Consider the following 23,220-nt stretch of genomic DNA (forward strand, 5'->3'; position numbering starts at 1 on the left):
TGCTCCGGTTTCCTCCCACTGTCCGAAAGATGTGCAGGTTAGGTGGATTGGCCGTGCTAAATTGCCCCTTACTGTCCAAAGATGTGTGGGTTAGGTGGATTGGACAGGCTAAATTGTCCCTTACTGTTTAAAGATGTGTGGGTTAGGTGGATTGGCCGTGCTAAATTGTCCCTTAGTGTCCAAAGATGTGTGGGTTCGGTGGATTGGCCATGCTAAATTGCCCCTTAGTGTCCAAAGATGTATGGGTTAGGTGGATTGGCTATGCTAAATTGCCCCTTAGTGTCCAAAGATGTATGGGTTAGGTGGATTGGCTATGCTAAATTCCCCTTAGTGTCCAAAGATGTATGGGTTAGGTGGATTGGCCGTGCTAAATTGGCCCTTAGTGTCCGAAGATGTGTGGGTTAGGTGGATTGGCCGTGCTAAATTGCCCCTTAGTGTCCAAAGATGTATGGGTTAGGTGGATTGACCATGCTAAATTGCCCCTTAGTGTCCAAAGATGTGTGGGTTAGGTGGATTGGCCATGCTAAATTGTCCCTCAGTGTCAGGGGGACTAGCTGGGGTAAATGCATGGGGTTATGGGGATAAGGCCTGGGTGGGATTGTGGTTGGTGCAGACTCGATGGGCCGAATGGCCTCCTTCTGCACTGTAGGGATTCTATTACAATTTAACTTTGTACCCAGCTCACTGGATAATATGGGCAGCACGGTGGCACAGTGGGTTAGCACTGTTGCGTTACAGCGCCGGGGACTCAGGTTCAATTACGGCCTTGGGTCACCGTCTGCGCGGGTTTGCACGTTCTCCCCATGTCTGTGCGGGTTTCCTCCTGGGTGGGGATTCATGGGGTAAATACATGGGGTTACGGGGATAGGGCCTGGGTGAGCTGCTCTGTCAGAGAGTCGGTGCAGACTCAATGGGCCGAATGGATTCTACGGGCCTCTCGGGATTCTATGATTCTATTTGAAACACCAGGCTTTTTCTTCCAACCCCATTTTGAGCTCAGCAACTTACTGGGTGGGGTAACAGCTGGTACCAGTGGCATCCTTTCAGTCCACAGCACAGCAAATTAGTGCATCAATCAACTGCAGAACAACCTCCTGGTTCATCAGCTGTAGGAAGCTTTATTTCTGAAAACGCAGGAAGAACACATACAACACAAACAGGGAAGGACAACTGCGGACATAACCCTATCCAGTCCCCAATTCATCCCCTGCAAACTGCAGATGTGGTACCTCCCTTCAGGTAGATAGAATCATAGAATCCTACAGTGCAGAAAGAGGCCATTCGACCCATTCGACGCACTGACCACAATCCCACCCAGGCCCTATCCCTGTAACCCCATGTATTTATCCTGTTAACCCCCTTGATACTAAGGGTCAATTTAGCATGGCCAATCCACCTAACCTACACATCTTTGGACACGAAGGGACAATTTAGCATGGCCAATCCACCTAACCAGCACATCTTTGGACACGAAGGGACAATTTAGCATGGCCAATCCACCTAACCTACACATCTTTGGACACGAAGGGACAATTTAGCATGGCCAATCCACCTAACCAGCACATCTTTGGACACGAAGGGTCAATTTAGCATGGCCAATCCAGCATGGCCAATCCACCTAACCTGCACATTTTTGGACACTAAGGGGCAACTTAGCTTGGCCAATCCACCCAAACCGTACATCTTTGGACACTAAGGGGCAATTTAGCATGGCCAATCCACCCAAACCGTACATCTTTGGACACTCAGGGGCAATTTAGCATGGCCAATCCACCTAACCCACACATCTTTGGACACTAAGGGGCAACTTAGCATGGCCAATACACCTAACCCGTACATCTTTGGACACTAAGGGGCAATTTAGCGTGGCCAGTCCACCTAACCCGCACATCTTTGGACACTAAGGGGCAATTTAGCATGGCCAATCCACCTAACCAGCAAGTCTTTCGGACCGTGGGAGGAAACCGGAGCACCCGGAGGAAACCCACGCAGACACGGGGAGAACGTGCAGACTCCACACAGACAGTGACCCGAGCTGGGAATCGAACCCGGGCCCCTGGCGCTGTGAGGCAGCAGTGCTAACCCACTGTGCCACCCCACAGAGAAGGAGGAACAAATTATTTCATGTAGTTCTCATTCACGCGGGGGATTTCAAAATTTCAGACATTTGACAAGCAGCATAATTAATAAACGGAAGTTAATTAGAACAGCTGTAAGCCTCAAGCGAGATTAGAAGCTTTTCTCATTATAAAATATTGGAATAGATTGTCAGGAAAGGTAGCTTAATGCTCGGCCATTTGATGCCTTAATAAAACTACAGCTTGTATTTATGTAAGACCTTTACCTCATGGAAACATCCCTTGACCTTTCACAAGAGCATTATCTCATCAAATTTTATACCAAACCACATAAAGAGGTATTAGGACAGGTGACCAAAGGACCATCCACAATGACCCATCCATTGACTCTGTCTACACTTCCCGCTGCCTCGGGGAAAAGCAGCCAGCATAATCAAGGACCCCACGCACCCCCGGACATTCTCTCTTCCACCTTCTTCCTCCGGGAAAAAGATGCAAAAGTCTGAGGTCACGTACCAACCGACTCAAGAACAGCTTCTTCCCTGCTGCTGTCAGACTTTTGAATAGACCTACCTTGCATTAAGTTGATCTTTCTCCTCACCCTAGCTATGATTATAACACTACATTCTGCACTCTCTCCTTTCCTTCTCTGTGAACGGTATGCTTTGTCTATAGCCCCAAGAGCTATATCCAATTTCTTCTTGAAACGTTTTGGCCTCAACTACTTTCTGTGGGAGCGAATTCCACCACTCTCTGGGTGAAGAAATTTCTCCTCACCTCAGTCCTAAAAGGTTCATACCTTTTCCTCAAGCTATGACCCCTGGTTCTGAACTCCTCCCACCATCGGGAACATTCTTGCTGAATCTACCCTGTTAGAATTTTATAAGCATCTATGAGATCCCCTCTCACTCTTCTAAACTCCAGTGAATATAACCCTAACCGACTTAATCTTTCCTCATATGACAGAGCTGCCATCCCAGGAATCAGCCTGGTAAACCTTCGCTGCGCTCCCTCTATAGCAAGGACATCCTTCCTCAGATAAGGAGACCAAAACTGCACACAATACTCCAGGTGTGGCCTCACCAACGCCCTGTACAATTGCAGCAAAACATCCCTATCTCTATACTCCAATCCTCTCGCTATGAAGCCAACATACCATTTGCCTTCTTTACTGCCTGCTGTACCTGCAAGCATACTGAAAAAGAAATTCTAGTCATTTTGGGTGGCATAGTGGGTTAGCGCTGCTGCCTCAAAGCGCCAGGGACCCAGATTCAATTCCCGGCCTTGGGTCACTGTCTGTGTGGAGTTTGCACATTCTCCCCGTATCTGCGTGGGTTTCCCTCCGGGTGCTCTGGTTTCCTCCCACAGTCTGAAAGACGTGCTGGTCAGAGTGCATTGACCCGAACAGGCGCCGGAGTGTGAGGTCTTGGGGAATTTCACAGTTACTTCATTGCAGTGTTAATGTAAGTGTTAATTTGTGACTAATAAATAAACTAACTTTTACTTTCGGCGACTGATGCACGAGGACACCAAGTTCTCACTGAGTATCTACGTCTATCAATTTTCAAATAATAATCAAAGAATCCATAGGACTGTACAGTGCAGAAGGAGGCCATTCAGACCATCGAGTCTGCACCGACCACAATCCCACCCAGTCCCTATCCCCATAATCCCATATATTTACCCTAGCTAGTCCCCCTGACACTAAGGGGCAATTTAGCACGGCCAATTCACCTAACCTGCACGTCTTTGGACTGTGGGAGGAAACCGGAGCACCCGGAGGAAACCCACGCAGACACGGGGGGAGAACGTGCAGACTCCACACAGACAGTGACCCAAGCCGGGAATCGAACCCGGGTCCCGGGCGCTGTGTGGGGCAGCAGTGCTAGCCTCTGTGCCACCCATGCCGCTGGGGGAGAGATAGGTAGATAAACAACAGAAAGCTTAACCCACGCAGACACGGGGGGGGGAGAACGTGCAAACTCCACACAGACAGTGACCCAAGCCGGGAATCGAACCCGGGTCCCTGGCGCTGTGAGGCAGCAGTGCTAACCCACTGCGCCACCGTGCTGCCAATTCTTGACAACAAAAATGAAAACACAAGTTGCATAAATAGGAACAGGAGGAATAAAAGTCGGCTGTACACCTCGTCGAGCCTGTCCCTTCTGACGCCCAGGGAGAATGATGGAATTAGAGAGGCAGTTTCGAGCTATTTGAACACTGAAGTGTCACGCAAAAGATCCCTCTCTTGCTGGGTCAGAATATCAGTTAATTCTGCTCCCTGATCAATAAATCTCAGCAGGGGAGCCAATAATGGAAATTGTGCTTGGTTAATCCTCTGGGTGTCGGTACGGCGAGTCTGTCTAGACGTTGAACATTGTTGGTATTCATCTCAAGCCGTTTGATCAAGAACTAATTAACAGGAAAAAGAGGAACATTATTACTTCATCAAAAAATTGTCAGCGTGACTGGACAGATCAGCGCCTGCTCGGGGAAGGAGAATGATTGTTGTACCAGGGAATAATTGTGGCCTGGGTGGCTTTGCCCCTGCAGCACACGCAGGTGGCGGGCTTTTACCTCACTCTGATGTGAGTTCCTAGTTAGAATCATTGAATCATAGAATCCCTACAGTGCAGAAGGAGGCCCTTCGGCCCATCGAGACTGCACCGGCCACAATCCCACCCAGGCCCTATTCCCTTAACGCCACACATTTACCCTAGCTAGTCCCCCTAGCTAGTCAATTTAGCATGGCCAATCCACCTAACCTCCACATCTTTGGACACTAAGGGACAATTTAACATGGCCAACCAACCTAATCTGCACTTCTTTGTCCACTAAGGGCCAATTTAGCATGGCCAATCCACCTAACCCGCACATCTTTGGACACTAAGGGGCAATTTAGCATGGCCAATCCACCTAACCCGCACATCTTTGGACACTAAGGGACAATTTAGCATGGTCAATCCACCGAACCCGCACATCTTTGGAGACTAAGGGCCAATTTAACATGGCCAATCCACCTAACCCGCACATCTTTGGACACTAAGGGGCAATTTAGCATGGCCAATCCACCTAACCCGCACATCTTTGGACACTAAGGGACAATTTAGCATGGTCAATCCACCTAACCTGCACATCTTTGGAGACTAAGGGGCAATTTAACATGGCCAATCCACCTACCCTGCACATCTTTGGACACTAAGGGACAATTTAGCATGGCCAATCCACCTAACCTACACATCTTTGGACACTAAGGGCCAATTTAGCATGGCCAATCCATCTAACCTGCACATCTTTGGACACTAAGGGGCAATTTAGCATGACCAATCCACCTAACCTGCACACCTTTGGACACTAAGGGGAAATTTAGCATGGCCAATCCATCTAACCTGCACATCTTTGGACACTAAGGGACAATTTAGCATGACCAATCCACCGAACCTGCACATCTTTGGACACTAAGGGCCAATTTAGCATGACCAGTCCACCTAACCTACACACCTTTGGACTGTGGGAGGAAACCGGAGCACCCGGAGGAAACCCACGCAGACACGGGGAGAACGTGCTGTTTCCACACAGACAGTGACCCAAGCCGGGAATCGAACCCGGGTCCCTGGCGCTGTGAGGCAGCAGTGCTAACCCACTGTGCCATTAAAACACGGTCTAATTAACGCAACTAGAACCTGCATTTCTTTAGTGTCGAGTATAAAAGTTATGTTAGAGCTGTATAAAACTTTAGTTAGGATGCATTTGGAATATTGCATGCATTTCTGGTCACCACACTACTGGTAGGATGTAAGTAAGTAAGTTCATTTATTCGTCACAAGTAAGGCTTACATTGACACTGCAATGAAGTTACTGTGAAATTCCCCTAGTTGCCACACTCCGGTGCCTGTTCAGGTCAATGCACCCTAACAAGCACGTCTTTCAGACTGTGGGAGGAAGCCAGAGCACCCGGAGGAAACCCACGTGGATACGGGGAGAACGTGCAAACTCCACACAGACAGTGACCCAAGCTGGGAATCGAACCCAGGTCCCTGGCACTGTGAGGCAGCAGTGCTAACCACTGTGCCACCGTGCCGCCCCATGAATGTGGATGCTTTGGAGAGGGTGCAAAGAAGGTTTACCAGGATGTTGCCTGGTCTGGAGGGTGTTGGCTATGAGGAGAGGTTGGATAAACTGGGATTGTTTTCACTGGAAAGACGGAGGCTGAGGGGAGACCTGGTCTACAGAATGATGAGAGGCGTAGACAGGGTGGATAGTCAGAGGCTTTTTCCCCCAGGGTGGAAGTGTCAATTTCACGGGGGGGGGGGCACAGGTTCAAGGTGAGAGGGGGGAAAGTTTAAGGGAGATGTGCGGGGGATGTTTTTCACGCAGAGAGTGGTGGGTGCCTGGAACGCGCTGCCAGAGGAGGTGGTGGAAGCGGGCACATTAGCAACATTTAAGAGGCATCGGGATGGGTACATGAAGAGGGAGGGAATAGAGGGATACGGACCGAGTAAGGGCAGGAGGGTTTTTTTTTAGTTTAGCTAGGGCATCGGCACAGTGGTTAGCACTGCTGCCTCACAGCACCAGGGACCCGGGTTCGATTCCCGGCTTGGGTCACTGTCTGTACGGAGTCTGCACGTTCTCCCCGTGTCTGCGTGGGTTTCCTCCGGGTGCTCCGGTTTCCTCCCACACTCCGAAAGATGTGCTGGTTAGGGTGAATCGGCCATGCTAAATTCTCCCTCAGTGTAAACCGAACAGGTAGTGTGGCAACTAGGGGATTTTCACAGTAACTTCACTGTGAATGCAAACCTACTTGTGACTAACAAATATACTTACTTAACGTAATGATCAATGCAGGTTTGCCATCATCATGGGTGGCACGGTGGCACAGTGGGTTAGCGCTGCTGATTCACAGCACCAGGGACCCGGGTTCGATTCCCAGCTTGGGTCACTGTCTGTGTGGAGTTTGCACGTTCTCCCCGTGTCTGCGTGGGTTTCCTCCGGGTGCTCCGGTTTCCTCCCACAGTCCGAAAGGCGTGCTGGTTAGGGTGCTAAATTCTCCCTCAGTGTCACCCGAACAGGCGCCGGAGTGTGGGCGACTAGGGGGGATTCTCACAGTAACTTCAATGTGAATACAAGCCTATTTGGGACTAAAAAATAAACTTACTTAATGTAATGATCGGCGCAGGCTTGGAGGGCCAAAGGGCCTGTTCCTGTGCTATACTTTTCTTTGTTCTAACGGTGGGGCGGATTGGAAGCCTAGGCAGTTCGCTAGTTGTTTTTTTTAAAAAACTTCACACAAAGAACTGCTCCTACTGAATGTTGAAACAGAAAGAAATAATCGCATTTGAACAGTTTTCATCCAGCAGAGCTTCAAATATTTATCACGGGTGAATGGAGCGGTAACTAGGGGGCATAACTATAGGGTTCATGGAGGGAGATATAGGAAGGATGTCCGAGGTAGGTTTTTTACTCAGAGAGTGCTTGGGGTGTGGAATGGACTGCCTGCAGGGATAGTGGAGTCAGACACTTTAGGAACATTTAAGAAGCTATTGGATAGGCACATGGAGTACTTTGGGATGATAGGGAGGAAATAGCTTGATCTGGGTTTCAGATAAAGCTCAGCACAACATCGTGGGCCGAAGGGCCTGTTCTGTGCTGTACTGTTCTATGTTCTATGTTCTATGAGTTACATGTGCTGTAGAGCGGAGGCTTGGTTGAGACCCAGATCTGAGCCAACATTATTCTCACGAAGATTTTCGAACAGTGCACTAATCCAAGTAGTCAAAAGTCACACAGTTTTATAGCAGCTCTTTCCCCAAAGTCCAGCCCAACATGATCGCAGACAAGTGAAATTATCAACAACAATATGAATGCCAGATTAGCTCAGAAACCAGCCTCCCATCCATTGACTCCGTCTACGCTTCCCGCTGCCTCGGGGGAAAAGCAGCCAGCATAATCAAGGACCCCCACGCCACCCCGGACATTCTCTCTTCCACCTTCTTCCGCCGGGGAAGAAGATACAAAAGTCTGAGGTCACGCACCTCCCGACTCAAGAACAGTGTAATAACTCCACGGAGGCGAAAGTCCCGTCGCCAAGTTACTTTATTTACACCACACATCTGTACACAGCCAGCTCTCCAGTTGCTGCCTGCTGAATGCAGGCTGAGAGTCTGACACACCTGCTTTAAACAAGGGAGCACGAGGCTCCCTGATTTAACCATCAGTTAAGACTCATCAGGTACCTCTTTTTGTGAAAGAGAATGAACAGGTTCAATCACAGGCGCTGCGAGCAGGGGCTCGAAGCTGCGCGGGGAATCCCCATTGGATTGCAAGTCCAACACCTTAACCACTTGGCCACAGCAGCTGTAACCATCAGGTAGTTCATACTCGAGCAAGCCAACCTCATTAACCTGGCTGAAGTCAGCATAAACAGCTTCTTCCCTGCTGCCTTCAGACCTTTGAATGGACCTACCTCGCACTAAGTTGGTCTTTCTCTACACCCTAGCTATGACTGTAACACTACATTCTGCACTCTCTCCTTTCCTCCTCTATGAACGGTATGCTTTGTCTGTATAGCGCGCGAGAAACAATACTTTTCACTGTTTCCCAATACATGTGACAATAATAATTCATATCAGATCAAAAGCAGGTCTCTGGAAAAGAAAAACACGGTTTCGATTTCCTTGATCTTGGGCATAAAGACTCGGGATATTAACCATGTTTCTCCTTCTGCAGAATCTGAAACTGCTGAGTTAACCTGGCATTTCCTGTTTATACTTTAGATTTCCAGCATCCGTAGTATGTTTGCTTTTGCTTCTATTTCAGTGAAATTATTATCCCAAGATGTGTAGGTTAGGTGGATTGGCCATGCTAAATAGTCTCTTAGTGTCCAAAGATGTGCAGGTTAGATGGATTGGCCATGCTAAATTGCCCCTTAGTGTCCAAAGATGTGTAGGTTAGGTGGATCGGCCATGCTAAATTGCCCCTTAGTGTCCAAAGATGTGTAGGTTAGGTGGATTGGCCATACTAAATAGTCTCTTAGTGTCCAAAGATGTGTAGGTTAGGTGGATTGGCCATACTAAATAGTCTCTTAGTGTCCAAAGATGTGCAGGTTAGGTGCATTGGCCATGCTAAATTGCCCCTTAGTGTCCAAAGATGTGCAGGTTAGGTGGATTGGCCATGTTAAATTGCCCCTTAGTGTCCAAAGATGTGTGGGTTAGGTGGATTGGCCATGTTAAATTGCCCCTTAGTGTCAGGGGACTAGTTAGGGTAAGTGTATGGGGTTACGGGGATAAGGCCTGGGTGGGATAGTGGTCGGAGCAGACCCGATGGGTGTCACCTGAACATGTCAAGCACTCATCAATTGAAATCAATCATCATTACTAGGTTTTCGTAACATAATTTTGACTGATGGAAAGAAAGAAGTTGATTTTGTATAGGGCGGCACGGTGGCACAATGGCTAGCACTGCTGCCTCACAGCGCCAGGGACCCGGGTTCAACTCTGGCCTTTGGTGACTGTCTGTGTGGAGTCAGCACGTTCTCCCCAGGTTTCCTCTGGGTGCTCCGGTTTCCTCACATAGTCTGAACGACATGCCGGTTAGGTGGATTGGCCATGCTAAATTGCCCCTTAGTGTCCAAAGATGTGCAGGTTAGGTGGATTGGCCATGCTAAATTGCCCCTTAGTGTCCAAAGATGTGCAGGTTAGGTGGATTGGCCATGCTAAATTACCCCTTAGTGTCCAAAGGTGTGTGGGTTAGGTGGATTGGCCGTGCTAAATTGCCCTTTAGTGCCCAAAGATGTGTAGGTTAGGTGGATTGGCCATGCTAAATTGCCCCTCAGTGTCCAAAGATGTGTGGGTTAGGTGGATTGGCCGTGCTAAATTGCCCTTTAGTGCCCAAAGATGTGTAGGTTAGGTGGATTGGCCATGCTAAATTGCCCTTTAGTGCCCAAAGATGTGTAGGTTAGGTGGATTGGCCATGCTAAATTGCCCCTCAGTGTCCAAAGATGTGTGGGTTAGGTGGATTGGCCATGCTAAATTGCCCCTTAGTGTCCAAAGATGTGTGGGTTAGGTGGATTGGCCATGCTAAATTGCCCCTTAGTGTCCAAAGATGTGTAGTTAGATAGGTTAACTGTGGGAAATGTGTGGGGCTACGGGGATATAGCGGGAGAGAGGATCCATAGTTAAGATAGTCTGTCAGAGAGTCAGTGCAGACCCGATGGTCCCTTCTGCGCTGTAGGGGTTCTGTGATGTCGAACATCATCATGTCCTCGGGGCTTCTCAGGTGCTTTGCAACAATGAACTACTTATTGGGAGTGCATGCTCTGTCTTGCGGGAAAATAATGCAGTGAATTTGAGGGCGGAATGTTGGCCAAGATGCCATTATCTTTAAACTGTGCTGACAGACTCTTGGTTCAGTTGATATGATGGTGACACCGCTGAGACTGCAGCGTTCCTTTAGTGCCGCACTCAGAATCCCTGGTATTTCACAGTAACTTCATTGCAGTGTTAATGTAAGCCTTACTTGTGACTAATAAACTTTATTTTGTACATCACAGCGGCAAGAAAATGGAGTAGCCCAGGCGAGCTAAATATCATTGTATTAATAGGCTGAAAGTGGCTTTTTGCATTTCAAGTTGTTTAGTAAAGTTTTAAAGTTAAAGTTTATTTATTAGTTACAAGTAAAGCTTGTGCAATGAAGTTACTGTGAAATTCCCCGAGTTGCCACACTCCGGCGCCTGTTCGGGTCAACGCACCCCTAACCAGCACGTCTTTCGGACTGTGGGAGGAAACCGGAGCACCCGGAGGAAACCCACGCAGACACGGGGGGAGAACATGCAGACTCCGCACAGACAGTGACCCAAGCCGGGAATCGAACCCGGGTCCCTGGCGCTGTGAGGCAGCAGTGCTAACCCACTGTGTGAACCCGGGTCCCTGGCGCTGTGAGGCAGCAGTGCTAACCCACTGTGTGAACCCGGGTCCCTGGGCACTGTGAGACAGCAGTGCTAACCCACTGTGTGAACCCGGGTCCCTGGCGCTGTGAGGCAGCAGTGCTAACCCACTGTGCCACCGTGCTGCCCACTTCAGAGTGTCGCGGAGTCGTGGTAAGCTCATGAAACCTCTCTCCTATTTGTAAAGTAAAGTTCATTTATTAGTCACAAGTAAGGCTTACATTAACACTGCAATGAAGTTACTGTGAAATTCCCCCTAGTCGCCACACTCCGGCGCCTGTTCGGGTCAATGCACCCTAACCTGCACGTCTTTTGGAGTGTGGGAGGAAACCGGAGCACCCGGAGGAAACCCACGCAGACACGGGGAGAATGTGCAGACTCCACACAGACAGTGACCCAAGCCGGGGAATCGAACCCGGGTCCCTGGCGCTGTGAGGCAGCAGTGCTAACCCACTGTGCCACCCATAGTAGGGCGAATTTGTAAATTCACATTGTCATTCTCCGCTCTGTGTGATGGAGCAGGGGGAAATGAGAAATTCACACTGCACGGGGAACAATGTCACTGAATCTCACATCAGGCCAAGTGAACCTGTGTCCCCAGTAAGTCAATGAGCCCTGCTAGCCAGAAGCCATCGATCCACGATCTTTTTATTTCCCTTCCAGCTGGAAACCTTTACTTAACCGACTGACCTTGATTGAAGCCAGGAGCTCAGATCTACACACAATCACTTCACAATGCGGCATACTGCATCATTCTGCATTATGGGGGCAGCACGGTGGCACAGTGGGTTAGCACTGCTGCCTCACAGCGCCAGGGACCCGGGTTCGATTCCCCGGCTTGGGTCACTGTCTGTGCGGAGTCTGCACGTTCTCCCCCCGTGTCTGCGTGGGTTTCCTCCGGGTGCTCCGGTTTCCTCCCACAGTCCGGAAAGACGTGCTGGTTGTATTTCTTCAGAAGGAATTCTTCAAATGCAGACGATAATCATGTAACAAAACTTACTCCAATTTATAAATCAAAGAAAGGGTTTAATAAAGAAATTTCATTACTCTAAACTTGAGCCACTCCCCACAATTCCCAACAGTGAGTCAGCTGGTCAGAAGAACAACGAATATTACAGCACAGGAACAGGCCCTTCGGCCCCTCCAAGCCTGCACCGACCATGCTGCCCGACTGAACTGAAACCCCCTACCCTTCCGGGGACCATCTCCCTCCATTCCCATCCTATTCATGTACTTGTCAAGACGCCCCTTAAAAGTCACTACCGTATCCGCTTCCACTACCTCCCCCGGCAACGAGTTCCAGGCACCCACCACCCTCTGTGTAAAAAATCTGCCTCGTACACCTCCTTTAAACCTTGCCCCTCGCACCTTAAACCTTTCCACCCTGGGAAAAAGCTTCTGACTATCCTCTCTGTCCGTGCCTCTCATCACATTGTTCTGTCATTGGTTCCATGGTTTACTGGGTCAGCTGACCCTTACAGCTTGTGACCATTTGGTCACATTACATCCAAGACAAAGTTATCACCGGTTACATTCTAACACATTGGGCTGTGCTAAATTCTCCACAGACATCAAGAAACCCACTGGGTATTGCAACCACTTCCTGGGACCTCATTGGCCGGAAGCCAGAGAAGCTTCTGGAAAGGCAAGCAGGCAGGGGGATGAAGGGACACATTTCAGACACACAGGAGCAAAGACTCGACGAGGGAGGCGACCTTGACCATCCAGAAGACTGACCTGAGATGGAAGGAAGGAAGGAAGAAGCTGCCATCGAGATTCAGCTTCATGACGACAGACCAGAGGGACTCAGAGAATCGAGTCAGCAGTTTAACCAAACCATCTTTGCAGAATTCCCACTCACCTGAAGAAGGGGCTTGCAGCTCCGAAAGCTCGTGTGGCTTTTGCTACCAAATAAACCTGTTGGACTTTAACCTGGTGTTGTTAAACTTCTTACTAAATTCTCCCTCAGTGTCCCCGAACAGTTGCCGGAGTGTGGCCACTCGGAGATTTTCACAGTAACCTCATTGTGGTGTTAATGTAAGCCTTACTAGTGACACTAATAAATAAACTTTAAAAGCTGGAACTAAAAGCTAGTCTAATGGTGACCAGGAAACCATCATTGGCGGCACGGTGGCACAGTGGGTTAGTGCTGCTGCCTCACAGCGCCAGGGACCCGGGTTCGATTCCAGGCATGGGTCACTTGTCTGTGTTGCATGTTCTCCCCCTGTGTCTGTGCGGGTTTCCTCCGGGTGCTCCGGTTTCCTCCCACAGTCCGAAAGATGTGCTGGTTAGGTGCTAAATTCTCCCTCGGTGTAACCCGAACAGGAGTGTGGCGACTAGGGGATTTTCACAGTAACTCCATTGCGGTGTTAATGGAAGCCTACTTGTGACAAATAAATTTTAAAAAATATTCTGGAGGCCCTCTGTCAGCAACACGTCAATGAGAAACGTTGCTTAAGATTGTGATTTTGTTTGGAGCAAATCGACCAGGATTTCCGTATCACTCTTAGTCTTAATTTGTGGCTGTAACGTTCGCGTCCTGATATAGATTAGATCCGAATGATTAAAAACGTGCTGATCCCACCACACTGCTGTGAAGTGGATAAAAGTGGTACTCACGTGGAACCCGAGCTACACTTATCTTTTTATGGGGTATGTGGAACATTCCTTGTTCCAGGCCTACCCAGGGTGGTGGAGGCAGGCACGCTGGCATCGTTTAAGACTTACCTGGATAGTCACATGAGCAGCCTGGGAATGGAGGGATACAAACAAATGGTCCAGTTGGACCAATGAGCGGCACAGGCTTGGAGGGCCGAAGGGCCTGTTTCCTGTGCTGTACTGTTCTTTGTTCTCTCTTTTTTTGTGTTTTTGTCCCCTCGTACAACTCCTTTGCTGGTACATCGATGACTATTTGGGAGCCGCTTCATGCTGTCGTCCGTACCTCATCAACTTCGTTTCCACCTCTCCACCCCTCCATCACCTGGTCCATCACAGACACTTCCCTTCCCTTCCTTGACCTTTCCATCTCCATTGCTGGCGATAAACTATCGACCGATATCACTACATCCGGGATTCCTCTGATGCCCTGCGTCATATTGACAGCTTCCAGTTCGCAGGCCCTAACCGCCTCCTATTCACCATGGATGTGCAATCTCTCTCCATCCTGCACCAGGACGGCCTGAGAGCTCCTCACTTCTTTCTGGAAAAGAGGCTTGGACAATTCCCATCCACCACCACTCTCCTCCACCTGGCTGAACTCATTCTATCTCTCAACAACTTCTCCTTTGAGTCATCCCACTTTCTCCAAATTAAAGGACTAGGAATGGGTCCCCGCATGGATCCGGGCTATGCTTGTCTTTTCATGGGGGTGTGTGGAACATTCCTTGTTCCAGGCCTCCTGTAGGAGGCCCCCTCCCACAACTCCTTTACCGGGTACATCGATGACTATTTTGGCGCCGCTTCATGCTCTCGTCCGGACCTGGAAACATTCATCAACTTCACTTCCAGTTTCCACCCCTCCATTGGCTTCACCATCTCAAACTCTTCCCTTCCCTTCCTTGACCTTTCTGGTCTCCATTTCTGGCAATAGACCACCTACCAATATCAGCTTCGACAAAGGGTCATCTGGACTCGGAATGCTAGCCCTTTTAGCTCCTTACAGATGCTGCCAGATCTGCTGAGGTTTTCCAGCAGTTTCGCTTTTGGCTATGAAGTGGATTCTGTGCAATTGGTCAGTCACAGATCCAGGGATGGTGCAGGGTGCAGATAGCTGAGTGTAAATTAACTTGAAAGGAATGGGAAGGATTTAAGTGTCACTCTAAAAACTGTTAGGAATGAAAGAATAGACCTCCACGCTTCAGCACTTTTGCCCAGACTGCAGGAACAGGCCATTAGAAAGCAAAGAACAAAATAAAAAGGATATAGCACAGGAACAGGCCCTTCGGCCCACCAAACCTGTGCTGACACATGATGCCTTCCTAAACTCAAGACCTTTTGCCTCTGCGCGGTCCGTATCCCTCTATACCCAACCTATTCAGGTATCTGTCAAGATGCCTCTTAAGCGTTGCTATTGTATCTGCTTCTACCACCTCCTCTGGCAGCGTGCTCCAGGCAATTACTACCCTCTGTGTAAAAACACTCGCCTCTCACATCTCCTTTAAACTTTTCCCCCCCTCACCTTAAACCCACATACCCCAGTAATTGACATTACCACCCTGGGAAAAAGTCTCCGACTATCCATGCCTCTCATAATTTTGTAAACTTCTATCAGATCGCCCATCAGACTCCAGTGTTCAAGTGGACACAAACCAAGCCTGTCCAAAGCCCCACCAACGCCTCTACTCTCTCAAACGACGAAGGAAATTCGGCATGTCCGCTACGACTCTCACCAATTTCTACAGATGCACCATAGAAAGCATTCTTTCTGGTTGTATCACAACTTGATGTGGCTCCTGCTCTGCTCAAGACCGCAAGAGATTACAAAGAAATCATAGAAATCATAGAAACCCTACAGTGCAGAAGGAGGCCATTCAGCCCATCAAGTCTGCACCGACCACAATCCCACCCAGGCCCTACCCCCACATATTTACCCACTAATCCCTCTAACCTACGCATCCCAGGACTCTAAGGGGCAATTTTTAACCTGGCCAATCAACCTAACCTGCACATCTTTGGACTGTGGGAGGAAACTGGAGCACCCGGAGGAAACCCACGCAGACACGAGGAGAATGTGCAAACTCCACACAGACAGTGACCCGAGCCGGGAATCGAACCCGGGACCCTGGAGCTGTGAAGCAGCAGTGCTAACCACTGTGCTACCCATGAGTGAAGCCCAGTCCATCACGCAAACCAGCCTCCCATCCATTGACTCTGTCTACATTTCCCGCTGCCTCGGGGGAAAAGCAGCCGGCATAATCAAGGACCCCCACGCACCCCCGGGCATTCTCTCTTCCACCTTCTTCCGTCGGGAAAAAGATACAAAAGTCTGAGGTTACGTACCGTCCGACTCAAGAACAGCTTCTTCCCTGCTGCTGTCAGACTTTTGAATGGACCTACCTCGCATTAAGTTGATCTTTCTCTACACCCTAGCTATGACTGTAACACTACATTCTGCACTCTCTCCTTTCCTTCTCTATGAACGGTATGCTTTGTCTGTATAGCGTGCAAGAAACAATACTTTTCACTGTATCCCAATACATGTGATAATAATAAATCAAATCAAATCTCACCTTATAGCTAATACCCTCCATACCAGGCAACATCCCTGAAACCTTCTCTGTACTCCCTCCAAAGCCTCCACGTCCTTCTGGTAGTGTGGCGACCAGAACTCTGTGCAATATTTCAAATGAGGCCTAAGTTCTATACAGCTGCAACATGACTTGCCAATTTTTTTACTCTATGCCCTGACTGATAGAATCATAAATTCCTACAGTGCAGAAGGAGGTCATTTGGCCCATTGAGTCTGTGCCGACCACAATCCCACCCAGACCCGATAACCATAACCCCATGCATTTACTCTAGCTGGTCCCCCGACACTAAGGGGCAATTTAACACGGCCAATCCACCTAACCCGCTCATCTTTGGACTGTGGGACGAAACTGGAGCACCCGGAGGAAACCCACGCAGACATGGGGAGAATGTGCTAACTCCACACAGACAGTGACCCAAGCCGGGAATCGAACCCGGGTCCCTGACGCTATCCTTGCCCCTTAATGTCCAACGATGTGCAGGCTAGGTGGATTGGCCATGCTAAATTGCCCCTTAGTGTCCAAAGACGTGCTGGTTAGGTGGATTGACCATGCTAAATTGCCCCTTAGTGTCCAAAGATGTGCACGTTAGGTGGATTGGCCATGCTAAATTGCCCCTTAGTGTCCAAAGATGTGCAGGTTAGGTGGATTGGCCATGCTAAATTGCCCCTTAGTGTCCAAAGATGTGCGGGTTGGGTGGATTGGCCATGCTAAATTGCCCTTTAGTGTCCAAAGATGTGCAGGTTTGGTGGATTGGCCATGCTAAATTGCCCTTTAGTGTCCAAAGATGTGCAGGTTAGGTGGATTGGCCATGCTAAATTGCCCCTTAGTGTCCAAAGATGTGCAGGTTAGGTGGATTGGCCATGCTAAATTGCCCCTTAGTGTCCAAGGATGTGCGGGGTAGGTGGATTGGCCATGCTAAATTGCCCCTTAGTGTCCAAGGATGTGCGGGGTAGGTGGATTGGCCATGCTAAATTGTCCCTTAGTGTCCGATGATGTGCGGGTTAGTTGGATTGGCCATGCTAAATTGCCCTTTAGTGTCCAAAGATGTGCAGGTTAGGTGGATTGGCCATGCTAAATTGCCCCTTAGTGTCCAAAGATGTGCAGGTTAGGTGGATTGGCCATGCTAAATTGCCCCTTAGTGTCCAAGGATGTGCGGGGTAGGTGGATTGGCCATGCTAAATTGCCCTTTAGTGTCCAAAGATGCGCAGGTTAGGTGGATTGGCCATGCTAAATTGCCCCTTAGTATCAGGGGACGAGCTCGGGTAAATGCATGGGGTTATAGGGATAGGGCCTGGGTGGGATTGTGGTCGGTGCAGACTCGATGGGCTGAATGGCCTCCTTCTGCACTGTAGGGATTCTATTCTATTCTATTCTATTGCAAAGGGGAAGATTACAGCTGTGTAATCCTGCGATACAGCACGCCACCCATTTCAGGAGCGTATTAAAAAAATTACACTGAAACAGCAAAATATTGATGTTTGGTAGTTTAAGCACAGCGCTTGTGAAGATGCATTAACTGGTGCTGCAGTGGTGTTGTAAATCTTCCGAGCGGCTTTTAACTTTCGACATCGAACACTGCAAACTTGCCCTGTTCTCCATTTTTATTTACTCATTCCAGTAAAGCTCCAACTTGGCTAATTTACTGCTCCCTGAGGAAGTGCAGGAGTGACTTGCGGCACTGAGAGACAGTACCGTAGGGAGCTGAAAAAAAGCCAAAAGAACAGCCTCAGTGATACCTGTGACAACCTGTAATGCCCCGGTCTACATCAACGGGGTAAGAAGTCTCACAACGCCAGGTTAAAGTCCAACGGGTTTATTTGGTAGCACAAGCTTTCGGAGTGTTACTCCTTCACTCACCTGAAGAACCTGTGCTACCAAATAAACCTGTTGGACTTTAGCCTGGCGTTGTGAGACTTCTTCCTGTGCCCACCCCAGTCCAACGCCGGCATCTCCACATCAGATCAACGGGGACAAAGTAGAAATGGTTGAAAGCTTCAATTTCCTCGGTGTCCAGATCACCAACAACCTGTCCTGGTCCCCCCCACGCCGACACTATAGTTAAGAAAGCCCCACCAACGCCTCTACTTTCTCAGAAGACGAAGAAAATTTGGCATGTCAGCCACGACTCTCACCAACTTTTACAGACGCACCATAGAAAGCATTCTTTCTGGTTGTATCACAGCTTGGTATGGGGCTCCTGCTCTGCCCAAGACCGCAAGGAACTACAAAAGGTCGTGAATGTAGCCCAATCCATCACTCAAACCAGCCTCCCATCCATTGACTCTGTCTACACTTCCCGCTGCCTCGGGGAAAAGCAGCCAGCATAATCAAGGACCCCCACGCACCCCGGACATTCTCTCTTCCACCTTCTTCCGTCGGGAAAAAGATACAAAAGTCAGAGGTCACGTACCGAACGACTCAAGAACAGCTTCTTCCCTGCTGCTGTCAGACTTTTGAATGGACCTACCTCGCACTAAGTTGATCTTTCTCTACACCCTAGCTATGACTGTAACACTACATTCTGCACCCTCTCCTTTCCTTCTCTATGAACGGTATGCTTTGTTTGTGTAGCGCGCAAGAAACAATACTTTTCACTGCATGCTGATAAATGCGACAATAATAAATAAAATCAAACAATTCATTGGAGGATTAACAAAATACATTCAAGTATACCACACATATATTGCACAAAAGAATCCCTGTCGTCGTATTTCTGGCTTAGGTTTTGTAGAAATCAATCAAAAACGCTTTCCCGTTATCCGTCCACTGTGTCTCATTGTCCTCATAAACATTTAACATTGTCTTTGCTCGTTGTTAAGTGATGCCATAGGAAAATCATCGATTAAAGCATCCTACTGTGAGAATTGCCAGGGAGATTGAAACTTCATTGAAACAAACAGTTTTGGCCGCTAACTGACAGGTTACAAGTTTCCGGATGGTCTTTTAAAAGTTTACATCGCCTCTTTCAAAACTGAACAGTTGACGTATGGTATGGCGCGGTGGCACAGTGGGTTAGCACTGCTGCCTCACAGCGCCAGGGATCCGGGGCAGCACGGTGGCACAGTGGGTTAGCACTGCTGCCTCACAGAGCCAGGGACCCGGGGCAGCACGGTGGCACAGTGGGTTAGCGCTGCTGCCTCACAGTGCCAGGGACCCGGGTTCGATTCCCGGCTTGGGGTCACTGTCTGTGCGGAGTTTGCACGTTCTCCCCGTGTCTGCGTGGGTTTCCCTCCGGGTGCTCCGGTTTCCTCCCACAGTCCGGAAGACGTGCGGGTTCGGGTGCTAAATTCTCCCTCAGTGTAACCCGAACGGGAGTGTGGCGACTAGGGGAATTTCACAGTGACTTCATTGCAGAGTTCATGTAAGCCTACTTGTGACACTTGGTAAATAAACTTTATGATAGGTTTTGGCTATGCAAGAGCAGAGTGTTGGGGTGGGAGTTGGGGCTGTGGGGCTTAAAGTTTTCTTTGCAGTTTATCTATTAGTGTCACGAGTCAGCTTACATTAACACTGCACTGAAGTTACTGTGGAAATCCCCTAGTCGCCACACTCGGGTGCCTGTTCTGGGTCCCTGGCGCTGTGAGGCAGCAGTGCTAACCACTGTGCCACCGTGCCGCCCCGGGTCCCTGGCGCTGTGAGGCAGCAGTGCTAACCCACTGTGTCACCGTGCTGCCCCGGGTCCCTGGCGCTGCGAGGCAGCAGTGCTAACCACTGTGCCACCGTGCCGCCCTGGGTCCCTGGCGCTGCGAGGCAGCAGTGCTAACCACTGTGCCACCGTGCTGCCCCGGGTCCCTGGCGCTGTGAGGCAGCAGTGCTAACCACTGTGCCACCGTGCCGCCCTGGGTCCCTGGCGCTGCGAGGCAGCAGTGCTAACCACTGTGCCACCGTGGAGGCCAGTAGAACCAAAACAGAAATTGCAAAGCTGAAAACCACCAGAATCCCCAGTAATGGATCACACCGCGAAGAAATCAGATGAACAGATCACCTCTCGCACTTGGTACATCAGGAGAAAAATAACTTGGCAATAACTCTGGGGCATTGAGTTTAAAAATTGGCAAGTCGTGTTGCAGCTTTATAGAACCTTAATTAGGCCTCACTTGGAATATAGTGTTCAATTCTGGTCGCCACACTACCAGAAGGATATGGAGACTTTGGAGAGGGTACAGAAAAGATTTACCAGGATGTTGCCTGGTATGGAGGGCATTAGCTATGAGGAGAGGTTGGAGAAACTCGGTTTGTTCTCACTGGAACGACGGAGGTTGAGGGGGCGACCTGATAGAAGTCTACAAGATTATGAGGGGCATGGACAGAGTGGATAGTCAGAAGCTTTTTCCCCCAGGGTGGAAGAGTCAATTACTAGGAGGGCACAGGTTTAAGGTGCGAGGGGCAAGGTTTAAAGGAGATGTACGAGGCAAGTTTTTTACACAGAGGGTGGTGGGTGCCTGGAACTCGCTGCCGGGGGAGGTAGTGGAAGCGGATACGATAGTGAGTTTTAAGGGGCGTCTTGACAAATATATGAATAGGACGGGAATGGAGGGATATGTTCCCTGGAAGGGTGGGGGTTTTTAGTTCAGTCAGGGGCAGCATGGTCGTTGCAGGCTTGGAGGGCCGAAGGGCCTGTTCCTGTGCTGTAATTTTCTTTGTTCTTTGTTCACGGAGAGCCTCAGCGTTTTTGACGAAGGGTACGTTCTTTAACTTGTAAAGCTGCCTCGTATTGTCTGCACTTTCCCATCCCCCTTCGCTTGAGTTTACAGAAAATCTTCGTGCCTAATCTCTTGAGCTGACCTGCGACACAAGTAATCTTATTATTGGAACGCAGGAATCCCCTTGAGGTAGTTTTAATGAGGCACTCTCAGCCCCACTAATGCTAAACATACCGTTCAAAGTGGAGGATAATACAGACGGGGTTGTGTGTGCTGAGACAGTGTGGGGTTTTCACTGTTGATCATTCAAGTGTTGCTCTGGTGGATGCCAGTCACGGCGTGGTATTTAATATGTTTTAAAGTGCTGTGAATGAGCATCTTATTTTGCTTCAAAGCACAAAAGGGCGGTGTATAGTTGCTCTTTGTACATCGCGGGTTCAGTGAAATTACTGTGCAGTGTGTGTGCGTGCATTTTATTGATATGCTTTAAATGTTTCTTAACATCTGCGCTGCGACGCAGAATACTTATCGTGTTGCGGTGTGGAGCATAAAAGGAGTCTGTCCCCTTTTTTAGAAATGGGAGAAAAAAGGATTTGCCCGCAAGGGGAATCATTGGGTCACTTTGGGAGTTTTTTGCTTTGATTTGATTTATTATTGTCACGTGTATCGGGATGCAGTGAATAGTGTTGTTTCTTCCACATGAAACAGACAAGACATACCGTTCATAGAGTACGTAGGGGAGAGGGGAAGGGGAGAGTGCAGAATGTAACGTTACACTCATAGCTAGGGTGTAGAGAAAGATCAACTTAATGCGAGGTAGGTTTTGATTAGATTTGATTTGATTTATTATTGTCGCGTGTATTAGTATACAGTGAAAAGTGTTGTTTCTTGCACGCTGTACAGACAAGGCATACTGTTCATAGAGTACATAGGGAGAAGGATTTGATTTGATTTATTATTGTCGCGTGTATTGGGATACAGCGAAAAGTATTGTTTCTTGCGCGCTACACAGACAAAGCATACCGTTCATAGAGAAGGAAAGGAGAGGGTGCAGAATGTAGTGTTACAGTCACAGCTCGGGTGTAGAGAAAGATCAACTTAGTGCGAGATAGGTCCATTCAAAAGTCTGACAGCAGCAGGGAAGAAGCTGTTCTTGAGTCGGTTGGTACGTGACCTCAGACTTTTGTATCTTTTTCCCGACAGAAGACAGTTTAAAGTTTATTTATTAGTCACAAGTAAGGCTTACATTAACACTGCAGTGAAGTTACTGTGAAATTCCCCTAGTCGGCACACTCCAGCGCCTGTTCGGGTCAATGCACCCTAACCAGCACGTCTTTCAGACTGTGGGAGGAAACCGGAGCACCCGGAGGAAACCCACGCAGACACGGGGGGAGAACGTGCAGACTCCACACAGACAGTGACCCAAGCCGGGAATCGAATCCGGGTCCCTGGCGCTGTGAAGCAGCAGTGCTAACCCACTGTGCCACCGTGCCACCCATGCAGACACACCTTATTAGAAGGTGGAAGAGAGTATGTCCTGGGTATGTGGGGTCCCTGATTATGCTGGCTGCTTTTCCCCGAGGCACCGGGAAGTGTGGACGGAGTTAATGGATGAGAGACTGTTTTGCGTGATGGACAGTTGTCGGTGCAGGCTCAATGGGCTGAATGGCCTCCTTCTGCACTGTAGGGATTCTATCTTCGATTCTATCTTCTAGGGGCAGGAGTGGACCATTCGGCCCATTGAACCTACTGCATCATTCAATAAGATCGTGACCTGATTATGGCCTGTGCTCCACCTTTCTGCTCGCCATCCCCATAACCCGAGGCTTCCTTGTCAATTAAGTATCCTAAGATTTTAAGCCATGTCATTTTAGCATCTTTCGTTGGCTAATGTTTTCCCTCTGTGGTATTGTTTGTTCAGCTTTTCTTAATTACCTTTATGTCGTATGAGGAACGGTTGAGGATTCTGGGTCTGTACTCAGTGGAGGTTAGAAGGATGAGGGGGGGATCTTATTGAAACTTACGGGATACTGTGAGGCCTGGATAGAGTGGAGTGGAGAGGATGTTTCCACTAGTAGGAAAAACTAGAACCAGAGGGCACAACCTCAGGCTAAAGGGACGATCCTTTAAAACAGAGATGAGGAGGAATTTCTTCAGCCAGAGAGTGGCGAATCTGTGGAACTCTTTGCCGCAGAAGGCTGTGGAGGCCGGGTCATTGAGTGTCTTTAAGACAGAGATAGATAGGTTCTTGATTAATAAGGGGATCAGGGGTTATGGGGAGAAGGCAGGAGAATGGGGATGAGAAAAAT

At 49.0% G+C, this 23,220-nt stretch overlaps 1 protein-coding gene and 1 non-coding gene across 2 annotated transcripts in view; one reads left to right on the forward strand and one right to left on the reverse strand.

The window, feature by feature from the left end:
• Nucleotides 1-23,220, forward strand: part of LOC144481803 (ADP-ribose glycohydrolase MACROD1-like) — a 1,226,842-nt gene that overhangs the window by 275,294 nt on the left and 928,328 nt on the right. The gene's annotated exons all lie outside the window — the stretch shown is intronic.
• On the reverse strand, nt 8,351-8,433 carry trnaa-ugc (transfer RNA alanine (anticodon UGC)). The gene has a single exon. It is a non-coding gene; the product is annotated as a tRNA-Ala (tRNA).

Source organism: Mustelus asterias, chromosome 33 (genome assembly GCF_964213995.1).
Source record: "Mustelus asterias chromosome 33, sMusAst1.hap1.1, whole genome shotgun sequence".
NCBI classification, from domain to species: Eukaryota; Metazoa; Chordata; class Chondrichthyes; order Carcharhiniformes; family Triakidae; genus Mustelus; species Mustelus asterias.